This window comes from Gorilla gorilla, chromosome 4 (assembly GCF_029281585.2).
Source record: "Gorilla gorilla gorilla isolate KB3781 chromosome 4, NHGRI_mGorGor1-v2.1_pri, whole genome shotgun sequence".
NCBI lineage: Eukaryota > Metazoa > Chordata > Mammalia > Primates > Hominidae > Gorilla > Gorilla gorilla.
This window is the reverse complement of record NC_073228.2, coordinates 49,171,642-49,191,308: the sequence shown is the minus strand read 5'-3', so window position 1 is coordinate 49,191,308 and position 19,667 is coordinate 49,171,642. Positions and strand designations below refer to the sequence as shown.

The 19,667-nt window shown below is 56.8% G+C and overlaps 4 non-coding genes across 4 annotated transcripts; all 4 read left to right on the top strand.

Annotated features, from left to right (window-relative positions):
• Positions 1–1,232: 1,232 nt before the first annotated feature.
• Positions 1,233–1,423, top strand: LOC134758631 (U2 spliceosomal RNA). The gene has a single exon (XR_010134039.1). It is a non-coding gene; the product is annotated as a U2 spliceosomal RNA (small nuclear RNA).
• Positions 1,424–7,313: 5,890 nt separating this feature from the next.
• LOC134758630 (U2 spliceosomal RNA) lies at positions 7,314–7,504 on the top strand. Its single transcript, XR_010134038.1, has one exon. It is a non-coding gene; the product is annotated as a U2 spliceosomal RNA (small nuclear RNA).
• Positions 7,505–13,397: 5,893 nt separating this feature from the next.
• Positions 13,398–13,588, top strand: LOC134758629 (U2 spliceosomal RNA). The gene has a single exon (XR_010134037.1). It is a non-coding gene; the product is annotated as a U2 spliceosomal RNA (small nuclear RNA).
• Positions 13,589–19,476: 5,888 nt separating this feature from the next.
• Positions 19,477–19,667, top strand: LOC134758628 (U2 spliceosomal RNA). The gene has a single exon (XR_010134036.1). It is a non-coding gene; the product is annotated as a U2 spliceosomal RNA (small nuclear RNA).

Below are 19,667 nucleotides of genomic sequence, written 5' to 3'. Positions count from 1 at the left end.
TGCCCCAAGAGCACCCCGGCAGTCACCCCTGCCCTCTGGGGTCCTGCCACCCCGAGCCCGACCTTCCCCCTTTTCCCCCGCGCCGGGCCAACAGCCTCCTAACTGCGTCGTGCTCATCACGGTCTGTCGTGCTCATCACCTTTGCGTCGTTTCTTCGCTCCACAAACGTTTACTGAGCGCCTTCCACACGCCAGGCGCCAGACTCGCGCGGGGAAACAGGGATAAGCACTGAGGAGGGGTCCCAGCCCTCAGCGATGGGATCTCAGAGCGGGAGATAAAGGGTTGCCCAGAAGGGTGGTGAGTGGAATAGCTGATATAAACAACGGGGGCGCGATGAAATACACAGGAGGGCTGCTAGTCACATACGGGGCGGGTGCCGAGGGCCCTTGACTAAGGGAGGCTTCCTGGACGGGTGACACCCAAGCGGAGTCCTGACGACCTGCGTCAGAGGTAGCCAGGCGAGGAGGAGGGGAAAGGAATCCACGTCCCGAGCAGAGAGGCAGCTTTCCCTACACAGCACAGGACACGGTCCGCGCACAGAAGCCGCAGGAGACGCAGGCACAGGGGCTGGGGAGAATCCTTGCTGGGCCCTCGCCGCCTCCCTCTGCCGGGTGTCTGGTGCCAGCCTCCTGCCTGGCAGAGGAACTCCAGCCCCTGCTCCCGGAAGCCCCTCCAGGCCTTCGGCTTCCCTGACTGGGCATGGGCCCCTCGTCCCCTCGGGTACGGGGCCGGTCTCCCCGCCCGCGGGCGGCGAAGTAAAGGCCCAGCGCAGCCCGCGCTCCTGCCCTGGGGCCTCGTCTTTCTCCAGGAAAACGTGGACCGCTCTCCGCCGACAGGTCTCTTCCACAGACCCCCGTCGCCTTCGCCCCCAGTCCCTTCCGGTTCTGTCTTTCCGCTGGCTCCGTACGAACAAGGAAGTCGCCCCCAGCGGAGCCCCGGCTCCCCCAGGCAGAGGCGGCCCCGGGGGCGGAGTCAACGGCGGAGGCCACGCCCTCTGTGAAAGGGCGGGGCATGCAAATTCGAAATGAAAGCCCGGGAACGCCGGAAGAAGCACGGGTGTAAGATTTCCCTTTTCAAAGGCGGAGAATGAGAAATCAGCCCGAGAGTGTAAGGGCGTCAATAGCGCTGTGGACGAGACAGAGGGAATGGGGCAAGGAGCGAGGCTGGGGCTCTCACCGCGACTTGAATGTGGATGAGAGTGGGATGGTGACGGCGGGCGCGAAGGCGACCGCATCGCTTCTCGGCCTTTTGGCTAAGATCAAGTGTAGTATCTGTTCTTATCAGTTTAATATCTGATACGTCCTCTATCCGAGGACAATATATTAAATGGATTTTTGGAGCAGGGAGATGGAATAGGAGCTTGCTCCGTCCACTCCACGCATCGACCTGGTATTGCAGTACCTCCAGGAACGGTGCACCCCCTCCGGGGATACAACGCGTCTCCTAAAAGTAGAGGGAGGTAAGAGACGGTAGCACCTGCGGGGCGGCTTGCACGCCGAGTGCCTGTGACGCGCCGGCTCGACTTAACTGTTTCCCTGAAGTACCGCGAGGTTCCTGATCTGCGGGCGGTAGACGGTAGGCTTATGCGGCACGCTTCCGTTTCCACCGTGACTACTGCGCTTCGGGAAGGCCACGACCTACTCCTTTGGGGAGGTCCTTAGGATCTCGGCTTGGCAGTCGAGTGGGTGGCGACCTTTAAAAGGAATGGGATCCACCCGGAATTGAACTTCCTTCTCCTCTCTCTATCTCTCTATCTGTCTGTCTCTGTCTGTCTGTCTATCTCTCTCTCTCTCTCTCTCTCTGTCTCTCTGTCTCTCTCTCTCCCGCCCCGCCTCTCCCCGGCTCTTTTGGTTTCCCCCACCCCCTCCCAAGTTCTGGGGTACATGTGCAGGACGTGCAGGTTTGGAACATAGGTACACGTGTGCCACGGTGCTTTGCTGCACCTAGCCACCAGTCGTCTAGGTTTGAAGCCCCGCGTGCGTTGGCTATTTGGCCTAATGCTCTCTCTCCCCTTGCCCCCCACGCCCCGTCAGGGCCCGGCGTGTGATGTTCCCCTCCCTGTGTCCCATGTGTTCTCACTGTTCAACTCCCACTTAGGAGCGAGAACATGCGGTGTTTGGTTTTCGCTTTCTGTGTGAGTTTGCTGAGAATGAGGCCTTCCAGCTTCATCCACGTTCCCGCAGAGGACATGAACTCATCCTTTTTTATGGCTGCCTAGTAATTCCATGGTGTATACGTGCCACACTTTCTTTATCCAGCCTATCATTCATGGGCATTCGAGTTGGTTCCAAGTCTTTGCTATTGTAAATAGTGCTGCAGTAAACATACGTGTCCACGTGTCTTCCTAGTAGGCACTTCTTCCTCTTCAGCCCGCTGAGTAGCTGGCACTTCAAGGCAGGTGCCAACGCACCGGCAGCAAGCTTCCTTTTTTGCCCGGGAAAAACTGAGGTGCAGGTAGTATAAGCCATTTATCACGGAACGCACAGGAGCAGAGCTCGAGTCCAAGCATCGTGGCTCCACCCGTCATGCTTGATGCATCTTTAGGCTCCGCTCTAGGTATGTGTATCCTTTACGGGATCAGCCACCGGCAGTTGCCTTGCGACCACGATGACAAATCTCTGCCGGCTCTTTTGGGTCTCATCCCTGTATCTATACGTTGCATCCCAACATAAAGATCGGAATGTTCCTTTCGCTGACCCAGTCTCTCACCCTTTCCAAACTCCAGAAATCTTGTCTGTCCTCGGAAGAACTCCCCCTGCTTCTTTCTCTAAAGGCTGTCTTCAGGCCGGGCACAGTGGGAGGATCGCTTGAGCCCAGAAGGCCGCAGTGAGGTGAGATCGCGCCATTGCCCTGCAGCCCCGGCGGCAGAGCCGGAGCCCCGTCTCGAAACAAACAAACAAAAACCAACCAACCAACCAACACAGACAAAGAAAGAAAGAGCCCAGGCAACCTAGTGAAAACCTGTTCGGGCTGGGGCGTATCTGTACCCCAGCTGTTCCAGAGGCTGAGGCCAGGAGGATGGGTGGACGCTGGGAGGTGGATGCTGCAGTGAGCAGTGATTGCACCACTGCACTCCAGCCTGGGTGACAGAGCCAGACCCCGTCCCAAATAAATAAACATAAAAATAAAGGAACCAGTTTGTAGAAAGCGGGAGAGGGTCCCATTGAACTTGAAGCCTTCGAGCAACAGCTGTGGCTGGACAGGTTGGACCAGCAGGCTGGAGCAGTCGCCATCTTGGCAGGGATCATTGACCCTGATCTATCGTCGGGAGGAGGGAGAGCTGATCTTACGCAGGGAGGGCAGGTGGACTATGTGTGGACTCTGGTGATCTGTTTGGGTGCCAGGTGTTACTCCCAGGGCCACCCGTAACTGTGAATGTGCAGGAACCCTGACTTGAGAAGGGCCTGGCCACGGGGGGCTTAGGCCCCTGGGGAATGAGAGTTTGGTTCCCGGTACCCAGGGAAACCACCAGCATCGGCAGAGGTGATAGCTGAGGAGGAGCGGGGATTTGGACGAGAGACACAGGATGAGTACCGGGGGCAGCCCCGTGATCAACAACTGCTGCAAGAGGGGCTGTTTGTTCGACTCACTAGTCTTCTGCGGCTCTATGCGGTACTAAAGAGCAGAAGACAGAAGATACAAAAACCACAAAAATTAGCCGGGCGTGGTGCTGCGCGTCAATAATCCCAGCTACTCGGGAGGCTGAGACAGGAGAATCGCTTGAACCCGGGAGGCGGAAGTTTCAGCGAGCCGAGATCACGCCATTGCAGTCCAACCTGAGCGTCCGAGCGAGACTCTATCTCAGAAAATAAAGACAGGATGAAAGAGCCCGGCGCGGTGGCTTACGCCTGTAATCGCAGCGCTTTGGGAGGCCGAGGCGGGCGGATCGCCTGAGGTCAGGAGCTCCAGACCAGCCTGGCCGACATGGCGAAACCCCCTAAAAATACAAAAATTAGCCGGGCGTGGTGGCCTACGCCTGTAATCCCAGCTACCCAGGAGGCCGAGGCAGGAGAATCGCTGGAACCCGGGAGGTAGAGGCTGCAGTGAGCCGACATCGCGCCACTGCACTCCAGCCTGGGCGACAGAGCAAGAGTTTGTCTCTCAAAAAAAAAAAAAAAGAAAAAAGAAAAAAAGCCTGGGTGAGCGGTGGCTCAAGCCTGTAATCGCAAGCAACACTTTGGGAGGCGGCAGCTGGGCAGATCACCGGAGGTCGGGAGTTGGAGACCAGCCTGACCAACATGGAGAAACCCCGTCTGTACTAAAAATACAAACTTAGCCGGGCGTGGTGGCACATGCCCGTAGTCCCAGCTGCTCGGGAGGCTGAGGCAGGGGAATCGCTTGAACCCGGGAGGCGGAGGTTGCAGAGAGCCTAGATCGCGCCATTGGACTCCAGGCTGGGTAACAAGAGCGGAACCTCCGTCTGAAAAAAAAAAAAAAAAAAGAAAAAAATTGGGAGAATTTTACTCCCACTGCCATCAAAATCTCATGTGTATAGCACAGCTCCATTAGAACTGACCACATTTCCAGGGCTCCCTAGATACCTGTGGCTAGCGGCTGCCATACTACACCGTGCTGGGCTGTAGAATGGGGATGACAAGACAGGGCGGCGGAGATTGGGTTGGCGTGAAGTGAGGGAAACACTCGGCCGCAGGACAAAAATAAAACAGCAAGGGGGCACCGAAAGACTCAGTAGTCCACATGAATATCTTGATTACCTTGTAGCTGAGATAATGTAGGGTCCACCCCTACCGGGTCTGTGGGTTTTCTCTTCGTGTGTGTGCGCGGAGACGAGAGATCGTAGAGATAAAGACAGAAGACAAAGAGATAGGAAGAAAGACAGCTGGGCCCGGGGGACCACTGCCACCAAAGCGTGGAGGCAGACAGGTAGTGGCCCCGAATGCCTGGAGGCGCTGCTATTTATTGTAGTCAAGGCAAGGGGGCAGGGTAAGGAGTGCCAGTCATCTCCAATGATCGATAGGTCACGCGAGTCACGTGTCCACTGGACAGGGGGCCTTTCCCTTTGTGGTAGCCGAGGTGGAGAGGGAGGACAGCAAACGTCAGCGTTTCTTCCATGCACTTATCAGAAAGATCGAAGACTGTGGTACTTCTACTAATTCTGCTACTGCTGTCTTCTAAGGACTTAAAAGGGGGAGCCAGGGGTACAGGCGGAACATGAAAGTGAACAAGGAGCGTGACCACTGAAGCACAGCATCACAGGGAGACGTTGAAGCCTCCGGATGACTGCGGGCCGGCCTGGCTAATGTCAGACCTCCCACAAGAGGTGGTGGAGCAGAGCGTTCTCTGTCTCCCCTGGAGAGAGGGAGATTCCCTTTCTCGGTCTGCTAAGTAACGGGTGCCTTCCCAGGCACTGGGGCCACCGCTAGACCAAGGCCTGCTAAGTAACCAGGGCCTTCCCAGGCACTGGCATTACCGCTAGGCCAAGGAGCCCTCCAGCGGCCCTTCTCTGGGCGTGAATGAGGGCTCACGCTCTTGTCTTCTGGTCACCTCTCACTGTGGCCCTTCAGCTCCTAACTCTGTGTGGCCTGGTTTCCCCCAAGGTAATCATAATAGAACAGAGATTATTATGGTAATAGAACAAAGAGTAATGCTACAAACTAATGATTAATAATAGTCAGATATAATCCTATCCGTTTCCTATCTCTAGTAAAACTTTTCTTATTCTAATTATTTTCTTTACTATACTGGAACAGCTTGTGCCTTCAGGCTCTTGCCTGGGCACCTGGGTGGCTTGCGGCCCACAAGATAAGATATATTGCGTTGAACTATAATTTATGTTGATTGCTGAATGATTTAGGGCGGGGGGGGGTGGGCTCCCCCTGAAATTCTGCCCTGGAGCGGTGGCCTCACCCTAACCCTGGCCGTGGCTAATAATAAGGCCCACCTCTTAGGGCCGTGGAGTGAAATAAGTTTTCCAGGTAATGCGCAGTAAAGCCCTCAGCCCTCCGCTGACGTTGCGTTAGGAAGGAGGAAGGGAGAGGTAAATGCTGAGCCCGCAGGCGGCAGTCTGTGCCTCGGAGAGAAACTTTATCCCAACCTTGCTGGGGGCCTTGACGCCCACCTTGCCCCAAGAGCACCCCGGCAGTCACCCCTGCCCTCTGGGGTCCTGCCACCCCGAGCCCGACCTTCCCCCTTTTCCCCCGCGCCGGGCCAACAGCCTCCTAACTGCGTCGTGCTCATCACGGTCTGTCGTGCTCATCACCTTTGCGTCGTTTCTTCGCTCCACAAACGTTTACTGAGCGCCTTCCACACGCCAGGCGCCAGACTCGCGCGGGGAAACAGGGATAAGCACTGAGGAGGGGTCCCAGCCCTCAGCGATGGGATCTCAGAGCGGGAGATAAAGGGTTGCCCAGAAGGGTGGTGAGTGGAATAGCTGATATAAACAACGGGGGCGCGATGAAATACACAGGAGGGCTGCTAGTCACATACGGGGCGGGTGCCGAGGGCCCTTGACTAAGGGAGGCTTCCTGGACGGGTGACACCCAAGCGGAGTCCTGACGACCTGCGTCAGAGGTAGCCAGGCGAGGAGGAGGGGAAAGGAATCCACGTCCCGAGCAGAGAGGCAGCTTTCCCTACACAGCACAGGACACGGTCCGCGCACAGAAGCCGCAGGAGACGCAGGCACAGGGGCTGGGGAGAATCCTTGCTGGGCCCTCGCCGCCTCCCTCTGCCGGGTGTCTGGTGCCAGCCTCCTGCCTGGCAGAGGAACTCCAGCCCCTGCTCCCGGAAGCCCCTCCAGGCCTTCGGCTTCCCTGACTGGGCATGGGCCCCTCGTCCCCTCGGGTACGGGGCCGGTCTCCCCGCCCGCGGGCGGCGAAGTAAAGGCCCAGCGCAGCCCGCGCTCCTGCCCTGGGGCCTCGTCTTTCTCCAGGAAAACGTGGACCGCTCTCCGCCGACAGGTCTCTTCCACAGACCCCCGTCGCCTTCGCCCCCAGTCCCTTCCGGTTCTGTCTTTCCGCTGGCTCCGTACGAACAAGGAAGTCGCCCCCAGCGGAGCCCCGGCTCCCCCAGGCAGAGGCGGCCCCGGGGGCGGAGTCAACGGCGGAGGCCACGCCCTCTGTGAAAGGGCGGGGCATGCAAATTCGAAATGAAAGCCCGGGAACGCCGGAAGAAGCACGGGTGTAAGATTTCCCTTTTCAAAGGCGGAGAATGAGAAATCAGCCCGAGAGTGTAAGGGCGTCAATAGCGCTGTGGACGAGACAGAGGGAATGGGGCAAGGAGCGAGGCTGGGGCTCTCACCGCGACTTGAATGTGGATGAGAGTGGGATGGTGACGGCGGGCGCGAAGGCGACCGCATCGCTTCTCGGCCTTTTGGCTAAGATCAAGTGTAGTATCTGTTCTTATCAGTTTAATATCTGATACGTCCTCTATCCGAGGACAATATATTAAATGGATTTTTGGAGCAGGGAGATGGAATAGGAGCTTGCTCCGTCCACTCCACGCATCGACCTGGTATTGCAGTACCTCCAGGAACGGTGCACCCCCTCCGGGGATACAACGCGTCTCCTAAAAGTAGAGGGAGGTAAGAGACGGTAGCACCTGCGGGGCGGCTTGCACGCCGAGTGCCTGTGACGCGCCGGCTCGACTTAACTGTTTCCCTGAAGTACCGCGAGGTTCCTGATCTGCGGGCGGTAGACGGTAGGCTTATGCGGCACGCTTCCGTTTCCACCGTGACTACTGCGCTTCGGGAAGGCCACGACCTACTCCTTTGGGGAGGTCCTTAGGATCTCGGCTTGGCAGTCGAGTGGGTGGCGACCTTTAAAAGGAATGGGATCCACCCGGAATTGAACTTCCTTCTCCTCTCTCTATCTCTCTATCTGTCTGTCTCTGTCTGTCTGTCTATCTCTCTCTCTCTCTCTCTCTCTCTGTCTCTCTGTCTCTCTCTCTCCCGCCCCGCCTCTCCCCGGCTCTTTTGGTTTCCCCCACCCCCTCCCAAGTTCTGGGGTACATGTGCAGGACGTGCAGGTTTGGAACATAGGTACACGTGTGCCACGGTGCTTTGCTGCACCTAGCCACCAGTCGTCTAGGTTTGAAGCCCCGCGTGCGTTGGCTATTTGGCCTAATGCTCTCTCTCCCCTTGCCCCCCACGCCCCGTCAGGGCCCGGCGTGTGATGTTCCCCTCCCTGTGTCCCATGTGTTCTCACTGTTCAACTCCCACTTAGGAGCGAGAACATGCGGTGTTTGGTTTTCGCTTTCTGTGTGAGTTTGCTGAGAATGAGGCCTTCCAGCTTCATCCACGTTCCCGCAGAGGACATGAACTCATCCTTTTTTATGGCTGCCTAGTAATTCCATGGTGTATACGTGCCACACTTTCTTTATCCAGCCTATCATTCATGGGCATTCGAGTTGGTTCCAAGTCTTTGCTATTGTAAATAGTGCTGCAGTAAACATACGTGTCCACGTGTCTTCCTAGTAGGCACTTCTTCCTCTTCAGCCCGCTGAGTAGCTGGCACTTCAAGGCAGGTGCCAACGCACCGGCAGCAAGCTTCCTTTTTTGCCCGGGAAAAACTGAGGTGCAGGTAGTATAAGCCATTTATCACGGAACGCACAGGAGCAGAGCTCGAGTCCAAGCATCGTGGCTCCACCCGTCATGCTTGATGCATCTTTAGGCTCCGCTCTAGGTATGTGTATCCTTTACGGGATCAGCCACCGGCAGTTGCCTTGCGACCACGATGACAAATCTCTGCCGGCTCTTTTGGGTCTCATCCCTGTATCTATACGTTGCATCCCAACATAAAGATCGGAATGTTCCTTTCGCTGACCCAGTCTCTCACCCTTTCCAAACTCCAGAAATCTTGTCTGTCCTCGGAAGAACTCCCCCTGCTTCTTTCTCTAAAGGCTGTCTTCAGGCCGGGCACAGTGGGAGGATCGCTTGAGCCCAGAAGGCCGCAGTGAGGTGAGATCGCGCCATTGCCCTGCAGCCCCGGCGGCAGAGCCGGAGCCCCGTCTCGAAACAAACAAACAAAAACCAACCAACCAACCAACACAGACAAAGAAAGAAAGAGCCCAGGCAACCTAGTGAAAACCTGTTCGGGCTGGGGCGTATCTGTACCCCAGCTGTTCCAGAGGCTGAGGCCAGGAGGATGGGTGGACGCTGGGAGGTGGATGCTGCAGTGAGCAGTGATTGCACCACTGCACTCCAGCCTGGGTGACAGAGCCAGACCCCGTCCCAAATAAATAAACATAAAAATAAAGGAACCAGTTTGTAGAAAGCGGGAGAGGGTCCCATTGAACTTGAAGCCTTCGAGCAACAGCTGTGGCTGGACAGGTTGGACCAGCAGGCTGGAGCAGTCGCCATCTTGGCAGGGATCATTGACCCTGATCTATCGTCGGGAGGAGGGAGAGCTGATCTTACGCAGGGAGGGCAGGTGGACTATGTGTGGACTCTGGTGATCTGTTTGGGTGCCAGGTGTTACTCCCAGGGCCACCCGTAACTGTGAATGTGCAGGAACCCTGACTTGAGAAGGGCCTGGCCACGGGGGGCTTAGGCCCCTGGGGAATGAGAGTTTGGTTCCCGGTACCCAGGGAAACCACCAGCATCGGCAGAGGTGATAGCTGAGGAGGAGCGGGGATTTGGACGAGAGACACAGGATGAGTACCGGGGGCAGCCCCGTGATCAACAACTGCTGCAAGAGGGGCTGTTTGTTCGACTCACTAGTCTTCTGCGGCTCTATGCGGTACTAAAGAGCAGAAGACAGAAGATACAAAAACCACAAAAATTAGCCGGGCGTGGTGCTGCGCGTCAATAATCCCAGCTACTCGGGAGGCTGAGACAGGAGAATCGCTTGAACCCGGGAGGCGGAAGTTTCAGCGAGCCGAGATCACGCCATTGCAGTCCAACCTGAGCGTCCGAGCGAGACTCTATCTCAGAAAATAAAGACAGGATGAAAGAGCCCGGCGCGGTGGCTTACGCCTGTAATCGCAGCGCTTTGGGAGGCCGAGGCGGGCGGATCGCCTGAGGTCAGGAGCTCCAGACCAGCCTGGCCGACATGGCGAAACCCCCTAAAAATACAAAAATTAGCCGGGCGTGGTGGCCTACGCCTGTAATCCCAGCTACCCAGGAGGCCGAGGCAGGAGAATCGCTGGAACCCGGGAGGTAGAGGCTGCAGTGAGCCGACATCGCGCCACTGCACTCCAGCCTGGGCGACAGAGCAAGAGTTTGTCTCTCAAAAAAAAAAAAAAAGAAAAAAGAAAAAAAGCCTGGGTGAGCGGTGGCTCAAGCCTGTAATCGCAAGCAACACTTTGGGAGGCGGCAGCTGGGCAGATCACCGGAGGTCGGGAGTTGGAGACCAGCCTGACCAACATGGAGAAACCCCGTCTGTACTAAAAATACAAACTTAGCCGGGCGTGGTGGCACATGCCCGTAGTCCCAGCTGCTCGGGAGGCTGAGGCAGGGGAATCGCTTGAACCCGGGAGGCGGAGGTTGCAGAGAGCCTAGATCGCGCCATTGGACTCCAGGCTGGGTAACAAGAGCGGAACCTCCGTCTGAAAAAAAAAAAAAAAAAAGAAAAAAATTGGGAGAATTTTACTCCCACTGCCATCAAAATCTCATGTGTATAGCACAGCTCCATTAGAACTGACCACATTTCCAGGGCTCCCTAGATACCTGTGGCTAGCGGCTGCCATACTACACCGTGCTGGGCTGTAGAATGGGGATGACAAGACAGGGCGGCGGAGATTGGGTTGGCGTGAAGTGAGGGAAACACTCGGCCGCAGGACAAAAATAAAACAGCAAGGGGGCACCGAAAGACTCAGTAGTCCACATGAATATCTTGATTACCTTGTAGCTGAGATAATGTAGGGTCCACCCCTACCGGGTCTGTGGGTTTTCTCTTCGTGTGTGTGCGCGGAGACGAGAGATCGTAGAGATAAAGACAGAAGACAAAGAGATAGGAAGAAAGACAGCTGGGCCCGGGGGACCACTGCCACCAAAGCGTGGAGGCAGACAGGTAGTGGCCCCGAATGCCTGGAGGCGCTGCTATTTATTGTAGTCAAGGCAAGGGGGCAGGGTAAGGAGTGCCAGTCATCTCCAATGATCGATAGGTCACGCGAGTCACGTGTCCACTGGACAGGGGGCCTTTCCCTTTGTGGTAGCCGAGGTGGAGAGGGAGGACAGCAAACGTCAGCGTTTCTTCCATGCACTTATCAGAAAGATCGAAGACTGTGGTACTTCTACTAATTCTGCTACTGCTGTCTTCTAAGGACTTAAAAGGGGGAGCCAGGGGTACAGGCGGAACATGAAAGTGAACAAGGAGCGTGACCACTGAAGCACAGCATCACAGGGAGACGTTGAAGCCTCCGGATGACTGCGGGCCGGCCTGGCTAATGTCAGACCTCCCACAAGAGGTGGTGGAGCAGAGCGTTCTCTGTCTCCCCTGGAGAGAGGGAGATTCCCTTTCTCGGTCTGCTAAGTAACGGGTGCCTTCCCAGGCACTGGGGCCACCGCTAGACCAAGGCCTGCTAAGTAACCAGGGCCTTCCCAGGCACTGGCATTACCGCTAGGCCAAGGAGCCCTCCAGCGGCCCTTCTCTGGGCGTGAATGAGGGCTCACGCTCTTGTCTTCTGGTCACCTCTCACTGTGGCCCTTCAGCTCCTAACTCTGTGTGGCCTGGTTTCCCCCAAGGTAATCATAATAGAACAGAGATTATTATGGTAATAGAACAAAGAGTAATGCTACAAACTAATGATTAATAATAGTCAGATATAATCCTATCCGTTTCCTATCTCTAGTAAAACTTTTCTTATTCTAATTATTTTCTTTACTATACTGGAACAGCTTGTGCCTTCAGGCTCTTGCCTGGGCACCTGGGTGGCTTGCGGCCCACAAGATAAGATATATTGCGTTGAACTATAATTTATGTTGATTGCTGAATGATTTAGGGCGGGCGGGGGGTGGGCTCCCCCTGAAATTCTGCCCTGGAGCGGTGGCCTCACCCTAACCCTGGCCGTGGCTAATAATAAGGCCCACCTCTTAGGGCCGTGGAGTGAAATAAGTTTTCCAGGTAATGCGCAGTAAAGCCCTCAGCCCTCCGCTGACGTTGCGTTAGGAAGGAGGAAGGGAGAGGTAAATGCTGAGCCCGCAGGCGGCAGTCTGTGCCTCGGAGAGAAACTTTATCCCAACCTTGCTGGGGGCCTTGACGCCCACCTTGCCCCAAGAGCACCCCGGCAGTCACCCCTGCCCTCTGGGGTCCTGCCACCCCGAGCCCGACCTTCCCCCTTTTCCCCCGCGCCGGGCCAACAGCCTCCTAACTGCGTCGTGCTCATCACGGTCTGTCGTGCTCATCACCTTTGCGTCGTTTCTTCGCTCCACAAACGTTTACTGAGCGCCTTCCACACGCCAGGCGCCAGACTCGCGCGGGGAAACAGGGATAAGCACTGAGGAGGGGTCCCAGCCCTCAGCGATGGGATCTCAGAGCGGGAGATAAAGGGTTGCCCAGAAGGGTGGTGAGTGGAATAGCTGATATAAACAACGGGGGCGCGATGAAATACACAGGAGGGCTGCTAGTCACATACGGGGCGGGTGCCGAGGGCCCTTGACTAAGGGAGGCTTCCTGGACGGGTGACACCCAAGCGGAGTCCTGACGACCTGCGTCAGAGGTAGCCAGGCGAGGAGGAGGGGAAAGGAATCCACGTCCCGAGCAGAGAGGCAGCTTTCCCTACACAGCACAGGACACGGTCCGCGCACAGAAGCCGCAGGAGACGCAGGCACAGGGGCTGGGGAGAATCCTTGCTGGGCCCTCGCCGCCTCCCTCTGCCGGGTGTCTGGTGCCAGCCTCCTGCCTGGCAGAGGAACTCCAGCCCCTGCTCCCGGAAGCCCCTCCAGGCCTTCGGCTTCCCTGACTGGGCATGGGCCCCTCGTCCCCTCGGGTACGGGGCCGGTCTCCCCGCCCGCGGGCGGCGAAGTAAAGGCCCAGCGCAGCCCGCGCTCCTGCCCTGGGGCCTCGTCTTTCTCCAGGAAAACGTGGACCGCTCTCCGCCGACAGGTCTCTTCCACAGACCCCCGTCGCCTTCGCCCCCAGTCCCTTCCGGTTCTGTCTTTCCGCTGGCTCCGTACGAACAAGGAAGTCGCCCCCAGCGGAGCCCCGGCTCCCCCAGGCAGAGGCGGCCCCGGGGGCGGAGTCAACGGCGGAGGCCACGCCCTCTGTGAAAGGGCGGGGCATGCAAATTCGAAATGAAAGCCCGGGAACGCCGGAAGAAGCACGGGTGTAAGATTTCCCTTTTCAAAGGCGGAGAATGAGAAATCAGCCCGAGAGTGTAAGGGCGTCAATAGCGCTGTGGACGAGACAGAGGGAATGGGGCAAGGAGCGAGGCTGGGGCTCTCACCGCGACTTGAATGTGGATGAGAGTGGGATGGTGACGGCGGGCGCGAAGGCGACCGCATCGCTTCTCGGCCTTTTGGCTAAGATCAAGTGTAGTATCTGTTCTTATCAGTTTAATATCTGATACGTCCTCTATCCGAGGACAATATATTAAATGGATTTTTGGAGCAGGGAGATGGAATAGGAGCTTGCTCCGTCCACTCCACGCATCGACCTGGTATTGCAGTACCTCCAGGAACGGTGCACCCCCTCCGGGGATACAACGCGTCTCCTAAAAGTAGAGGGAGGTAAGAGACGGTAGCACCTGCGGGGCGGCTTGCACGCCGAGTGCCTGTGACGCGCCGGCTCGACTTAACTGTTTCCCTGAAGTACCGCGAGGTTCCTGATCTGCGGGCGGTAGACGGTAGGCTTATGCGGCACGCTTCCGTTTCCACCGTGACTACTGCGCTTCGGGAAGGCCACGACCTACTCCTTTGGGGAGGTCCTTAGGATCTCGGCTTGGCAGTCGAGTGGGTGGCGACCTTTAAAAGGAATGGGATCCACCCGGAATTGAACTTCCTTCTCCTCTCTCTATCTCTCTATCTGTCTGTCTCTGTCTGTCTGTCTATCTCTCTCTCTCTCTCTCTCTCTGTCTCTCTGTCTCTCTCTCTCCCGCCCCGCCTCTCCCCGGCTCTTTTGGTTTCCCCCACCCCCTCCCAAGTTCTGGGGTACATGTGCAGGACGTGCAGGTTTGGAACATAGGTACACGTGTGCCACGGTGCTTTGCTGCACCTAGCCACCAGTCGTCTAGGTTTGAAGCCCCGCGTGCGTTGGCTATTTGGCCTAATGCTCTCTCTCCCCTTGCCCCCCACGCCCCGTCAGGGCCCGGCGTGTGATGTTCCCCTCCCTGTGTCCCATGTGTTCTCACTGTTCAACTCCCACTTAGGAGCGAGAACATGCGGTGTTTGGTTTTCGCTTTCTGTGTGAGTTTGCTGAGAATGAGGCCTTCCAGCTTCATCCACGTTCCCGCAGAGGACATGAACTCATCCTTTTTTATGGCTGCCTAGTAATTCCATGGTGTATACGTGCCACACTTTCTTTATCCAGCCTATCATTCATGGGCATTCGAGTTGGTTCCAAGTCTTTGCTATTGTAAATAGTGCTGCAGTAAACATACGTGTCCACGTGTCTTCCTAGTAGGCACTTCTTCCTCTTCAGCCCGCTGAGTAGCTGGCACTTCAAGGCAGGTGCCAACGCACCGGCAGCAAGCTTCCTTTTTTGCCCGGGAAAAACTGAGGTGCAGGTAGTATAAGCCATTTATCACGGAACGCACAGGAGCAGAGCTCGAGTCCAAGCATCGTGGCTCCACCCGTCATGCTTGATGCATCTTTAGGCTCCGCTCTAGGTATGTGTATCCTTTACGGGATCAGCCACCGGCAGTTGCCTTGCGACCACGATGACAAATCTCTGCCGGCTCTTTTGGGTCTCATCCCTGTATCTATACGTTGCATCCCAACATAAAGATCGGAATGTTCCTTTCGCTGACCCAGTCTCTCACCCTTTCCAAACTCCAGAAATCTTGTCTGTCCTCGGAAGAACTCCCCCTGCTTCTTTCTCTAAAGGCTGTCTTCAGGCCGGGCACAGTGGGAGGATCGCTTGAGCCCAGAAGGCCGCAGTGAGGTGAGATCGCGCCATTGCCCTGCAGCCCCGGCGGCAGAGCCGGAGCCCCGTCTCGAAACAAACAAACAAAAACCAACCAACCAACCAACACAGACAAAGAAAGAAAGAGCCCAGGCAACCTAGTGAAAACCTGTTCGGGCTGGGGCGTATCTGTACCCCAGCTGTTCCAGAGGCTGAGGCCAGGAGGATGGGTGGACGCTGGGAGGTGGATGCTGCAGTGAGCAGTGATTGCACCACTGCACTCCAGCCTGGGTGACAGAGCCAGACCCCGTCCCAAATAAATAAACATAAAAATAAAGGAACCAGTTTGTAGAAAGCGGGAGAGGGTCCCATTGAACTTGAAGCCTTCGAGCAACAGCTGTGGCTGGACAGGTTGGACCAGCAGGCTGGAGCAGTCGCCATCTTGGCAGGGATCATTGACCCTGATCTATCGTCGGGAGGAGGGAGAGCTGATCTTACGCAGGGAGGGCAGGTGGACTATGTGTGGACTCTGGTGATCTGTTTGGGTGCCAGGTGTTACTCCCAGGGCCACCCGTAACTGTGAATGTGCAGGAACCCTGACTTGAGAAGGGCCTGGCCACGGGGGGCTTAGGCCCCTGGGGAATGAGAGTTTGGTTCCCGGTACCCAGGGAAACCACCAGCATCGGCAGAGGTGATAGCTGAGGAGGAGCGGGGATTTGGACGAGAGACACAGGATGAGTACCGGGGGCAGCCCCGTGATCAACAACTGCTGCAAGAGGGGCTGTTTGTTCGACTCACTAGTCTTCTGCGGCTCTATGCGGTACTAAAGAGCAGAAGACAGAAGATACAAAAACCACAAAAATTAGCCGGGCGTGGTGCTGCGCGTCAATAATCCCAGCTACTCGGGAGGCTGAGACAGGAGAATCGCTTGAACCCGGGAGGCGGAAGTTTCAGCGAGCCGAGATCACGCCATTGCAGTCCAACCTGAGCGTCCGAGCGAGACTCTATCTCAGAAAATAAAGACAGGATGAAAGAGCCCGGCGCGGTGGCTTACGCCTGTAATCGCAGCGCTTTGGGAGGCCGAGGCGGGCGGATCGCCTGAGGTCAGGAGCTCCAGACCAGCCTGGCCGACATGGCGAAACCCCCTAAAAATACAAAAATTAGCCGGGCGTGGTGGCCTACGCCTGTAATCCCAGCTACCCAGGAGGCCGAGGCAGGAGAATCGCTGGAACCCGGGAGGTAGAGGCTGCAGTGAGCCGACATCGCGCCACTGCACTCCAGCCTGGGCGACAGAGCAAGAGTTTGTCTCTCAAAAAAAAAAAAAAAGAAAAAAGAAAAAAAGCCTGGGTGAGCGGTGGCTCAAGCCTGTAATCGCAAGCAACACTTTGGGAGGCGGCAGCTGGGCAGATCACCGGAGGTCGGGAGTTGGAGACCAGCCTGACCAACATGGAGAAACCCCGTCTGTACTAAAAATACAAACTTAGCCGGGCGTGGTGGCACATGCCCGTAGTCCCAGCTGCTCGGGAGGCTGAGGCAGGGGAATCGCTTGAACCCGGGAGGCGGAGGTTGCAGAGAGCCTAGATCGCGCCATTGGACTCCAGGCTGGGTAACAAGAGCGGAACCTCCGTCTGAAAAAAAAAAAAAAAAGAAAAAAATTGGGAGAATTTTACTCCCACTGCCATCAAAATCTCATGTGTATAGCACAGCTCCATTAGAACTGACCACATTTCCAGGGCTCCCTAGATACCTGTGGCTAGCGGCTGCCATACTACACCGTGCTGGGCTGTAGAATGGGGATGACAAGACAGGGCGGCGGAGATTGGGTTGGCGTGAAGTGAGGGAAACACTCGGCCGCAGGACAAAAATAAAACAGCAAGGGGGCACCGAAAGACTCAGTAGTCCACATGAATATCTTGATTACCTTGTAGCTGAGATAATGTAGGGTCCACCCCTACCGGGTCTGTGGGTTTTCTCTTCGTGTGTGTGCGCGGAGACGAGAGATCGTAGAGATAAAGACAGAAGACAAAGAGATAGGAAGAAAGACAGCTGGGCCCGGGGGACCACTGCCACCAAAGCGTGGAGGCAGACAGGTAGTGGCCCCGAATGCCTGGAGGCGCTGCTATTTATTGTAGTCAAGGCAAGGGGGCAGGGTAAGGAGTGCCAGTCATCTCCAATGATCGATAGGTCACGCGAGTCACGTGTCCACTGGACAGGGGGCCTTTCCCTTTGTGGTAGCCGAGGTGGAGAGGGAGGACAGCAAACGTCAGCGTTTCTTCCATGCACTTATCAGAAAGATCGAAGACTGTGGTACTTCTACTAATTCTGCTACTGCTGTCTTCTAAGGACTTAAAAGGGGGAGCCAGGGGTACAGGCGGAACATGAAAGTGAACAAGGAGCGTGACCACTGAAGCACAGCATCACAGGGAGACGTTGAAGCCTCCGGATGACTGCGGGCCGGCCTGGCTAATGTCAGACCTCCCACAAGAGGTGGTGGAGCAGAGCGTTCTCTGTCTCCCCTGGAGAGAGGGAGATTCCCTTTCTCGGTCTGCTAAGTAACGGGTGCCTTCCCAGGCACTGGGGCCACCGCTAGACCAAGGCCTGCTAAGTAACCAGGGCCTTCCCAGGCACTGGCATTACCGCTAGGCCAAGGAGCCCTCCAGCGGCCCTTCTCTGGGCGTGAATGAGGGCTCACGCTCTTGTCTTCTGGTCACCTCTCACTGTGGCCCTTCAGCTCCTAACTCTGTGTGGCCTGGTTTCCCCCAAGGTAATCATAATAGAACAGAGATTATTATGGTAATAGAACAAAGAGTAATGCTACAAACTAATGATTAATAATAGTCAGATATAATCCTATCCGTTTCCTATCTCTAGTAAAACTTTTCTTATTCTAATTATTTTCTTTACTATACTGGAACAGCTTGTGCCTTCAGGCTCTTGCCTGGGCACCTGGGTGGCTTGCGGCCCACAAGATAAGATATATTGCGTTGAACTATAATTTATGTTGATTGCTGAATGATTTAGGGCGGGGGGGGGTGGGCTCCCCCTGAAATTCTGCCCTGGAGCGGTGGCCTCACCCTAACCCTGGCCGTGGCTAATAATAAGGCCCACCTCTTAGGGCCGTGGAGTGAAATAAGTTTTCCAGGTAATGCGCAGTAAAGCCCTCAGCCCTCCGCTGACGTTGCGTTAGGAAGGAGGAAGGGAGAGGTAAATGCTGAGCCCGCAGGCGGCAGTCTGTGCCTCGGAGAGAAACTTTATCCCAACCTTGCTGGGGGCCTTGACGCCCACCTTGCCCCAAGAGCACCCCGGCAGTCACCCCTGCCCTCTGGGGTCCTGCCACCCCGAGCCCGACCTTCCCCCTTTTCCCCCGCGCCGGGCCAACAGCCTCCTAACTGCGTCGTGCTCATCACGGTCTGTCGTGCTCATCACCTTTGCGTCGTTTCTTCGCTCCACAAACGTTTACTGAGCGCCTTCCACACGCCAGGCGCCAGACTCGCGCGGGGAAACAGGGATAAGCACTGAGGAGGGGTCCCAGCCCTCAGCGATGGGATCTCAGAGCGGGAGATAAAGGGTTGCCCAGAAGGGTGGTGAGTGGAATAGCTGATATAAACAACGGGGGCGCGATGAAATACACAGGAGGGCTGCTAGTCACATACGGGGCGGGTGCCGAGGGCCCTTGACTAAGGGAGGCTTCCTGGACGGGTGACACCCAAGCGGAGTCCTGACGACCTGCGTCAGAGGTAGCCAGGCGAGGAGGAGGGGAAAGGAATCCACGTCCCGAGCAGAGAGGCAGCTTTCCCTACACAGCACAGGACACGGTCCGCGCACAGAAGCCGCAGGAGACGCAGGCACAGGGGCTGGGGAGAATCCTTGCTGGGCCCTCGCCGCCTCCCTCTGCCGGGTGTCTGGTGCCAGCCTCCTGCCTGGCAGAGGAACTCCAGCCCCTGCTCCCGGAAGCCCCTCCAGGCCTTCGGCTTCCCTGACTGGGCATGGGCCCCTCGTCCCCTCGGGTACGGGGCCGGTCTCCCCGCCCGCGGGCGGCGAAGTAAAGGCCCAGCGCAGCCCGCGCTCCTGCCCTGGGGCCTCGTCTTTCTCCAGGAAAACGTGGACCGCTCTCCGCCGACAGGTCTCTTCCACAGACCCCCGTCGCCTTCGCCCCCAGTCCCTTCCGGTTCTGTCTTTCCGCTGGCTCCGTACGAACAAGGAAGTCGCCCCCAGCGGAGCCCCGGCTCCCCCAGGCAGAGGCGGCCCCGGGGGCGGAGTCAACGGCGGAGGCCACGCCCTCTGTGAAAGGGCGGGGCATGCAAATTCGAAATGAAAGCCCGGGAACGCCGGAAGAAGCACGGGTGTAAGATTTCCCTTTTCAAAGGCGGAGAATGAGAAATCAGCCCGAGAGTGTAAGGGCGTCAATAGCGCTGTGGACGAGACAGAGGGAATGGGGCAAGGAGCGAGGCTGGGGCTCTCACCGCGACTTGAATGTGGATGAGAGTGGGACGGTGACGGCGGGCGCGAAGGCGACCGCATCGCTTCTCGGCCTTTTGGCTAAGATCAAGTGTAGTATCTGTTCTTATCAGTTTAATATCTGATACGTCCTCTATCCGAGGACAATATATTAAATGGATTTTTGGAGCAGGGAGATGGAATAGGAGCTTGCTCCGTCCACTCCACGCATCGACCTGGTATTGCAGTACCTCCAGGAACGGTGCACCCCCT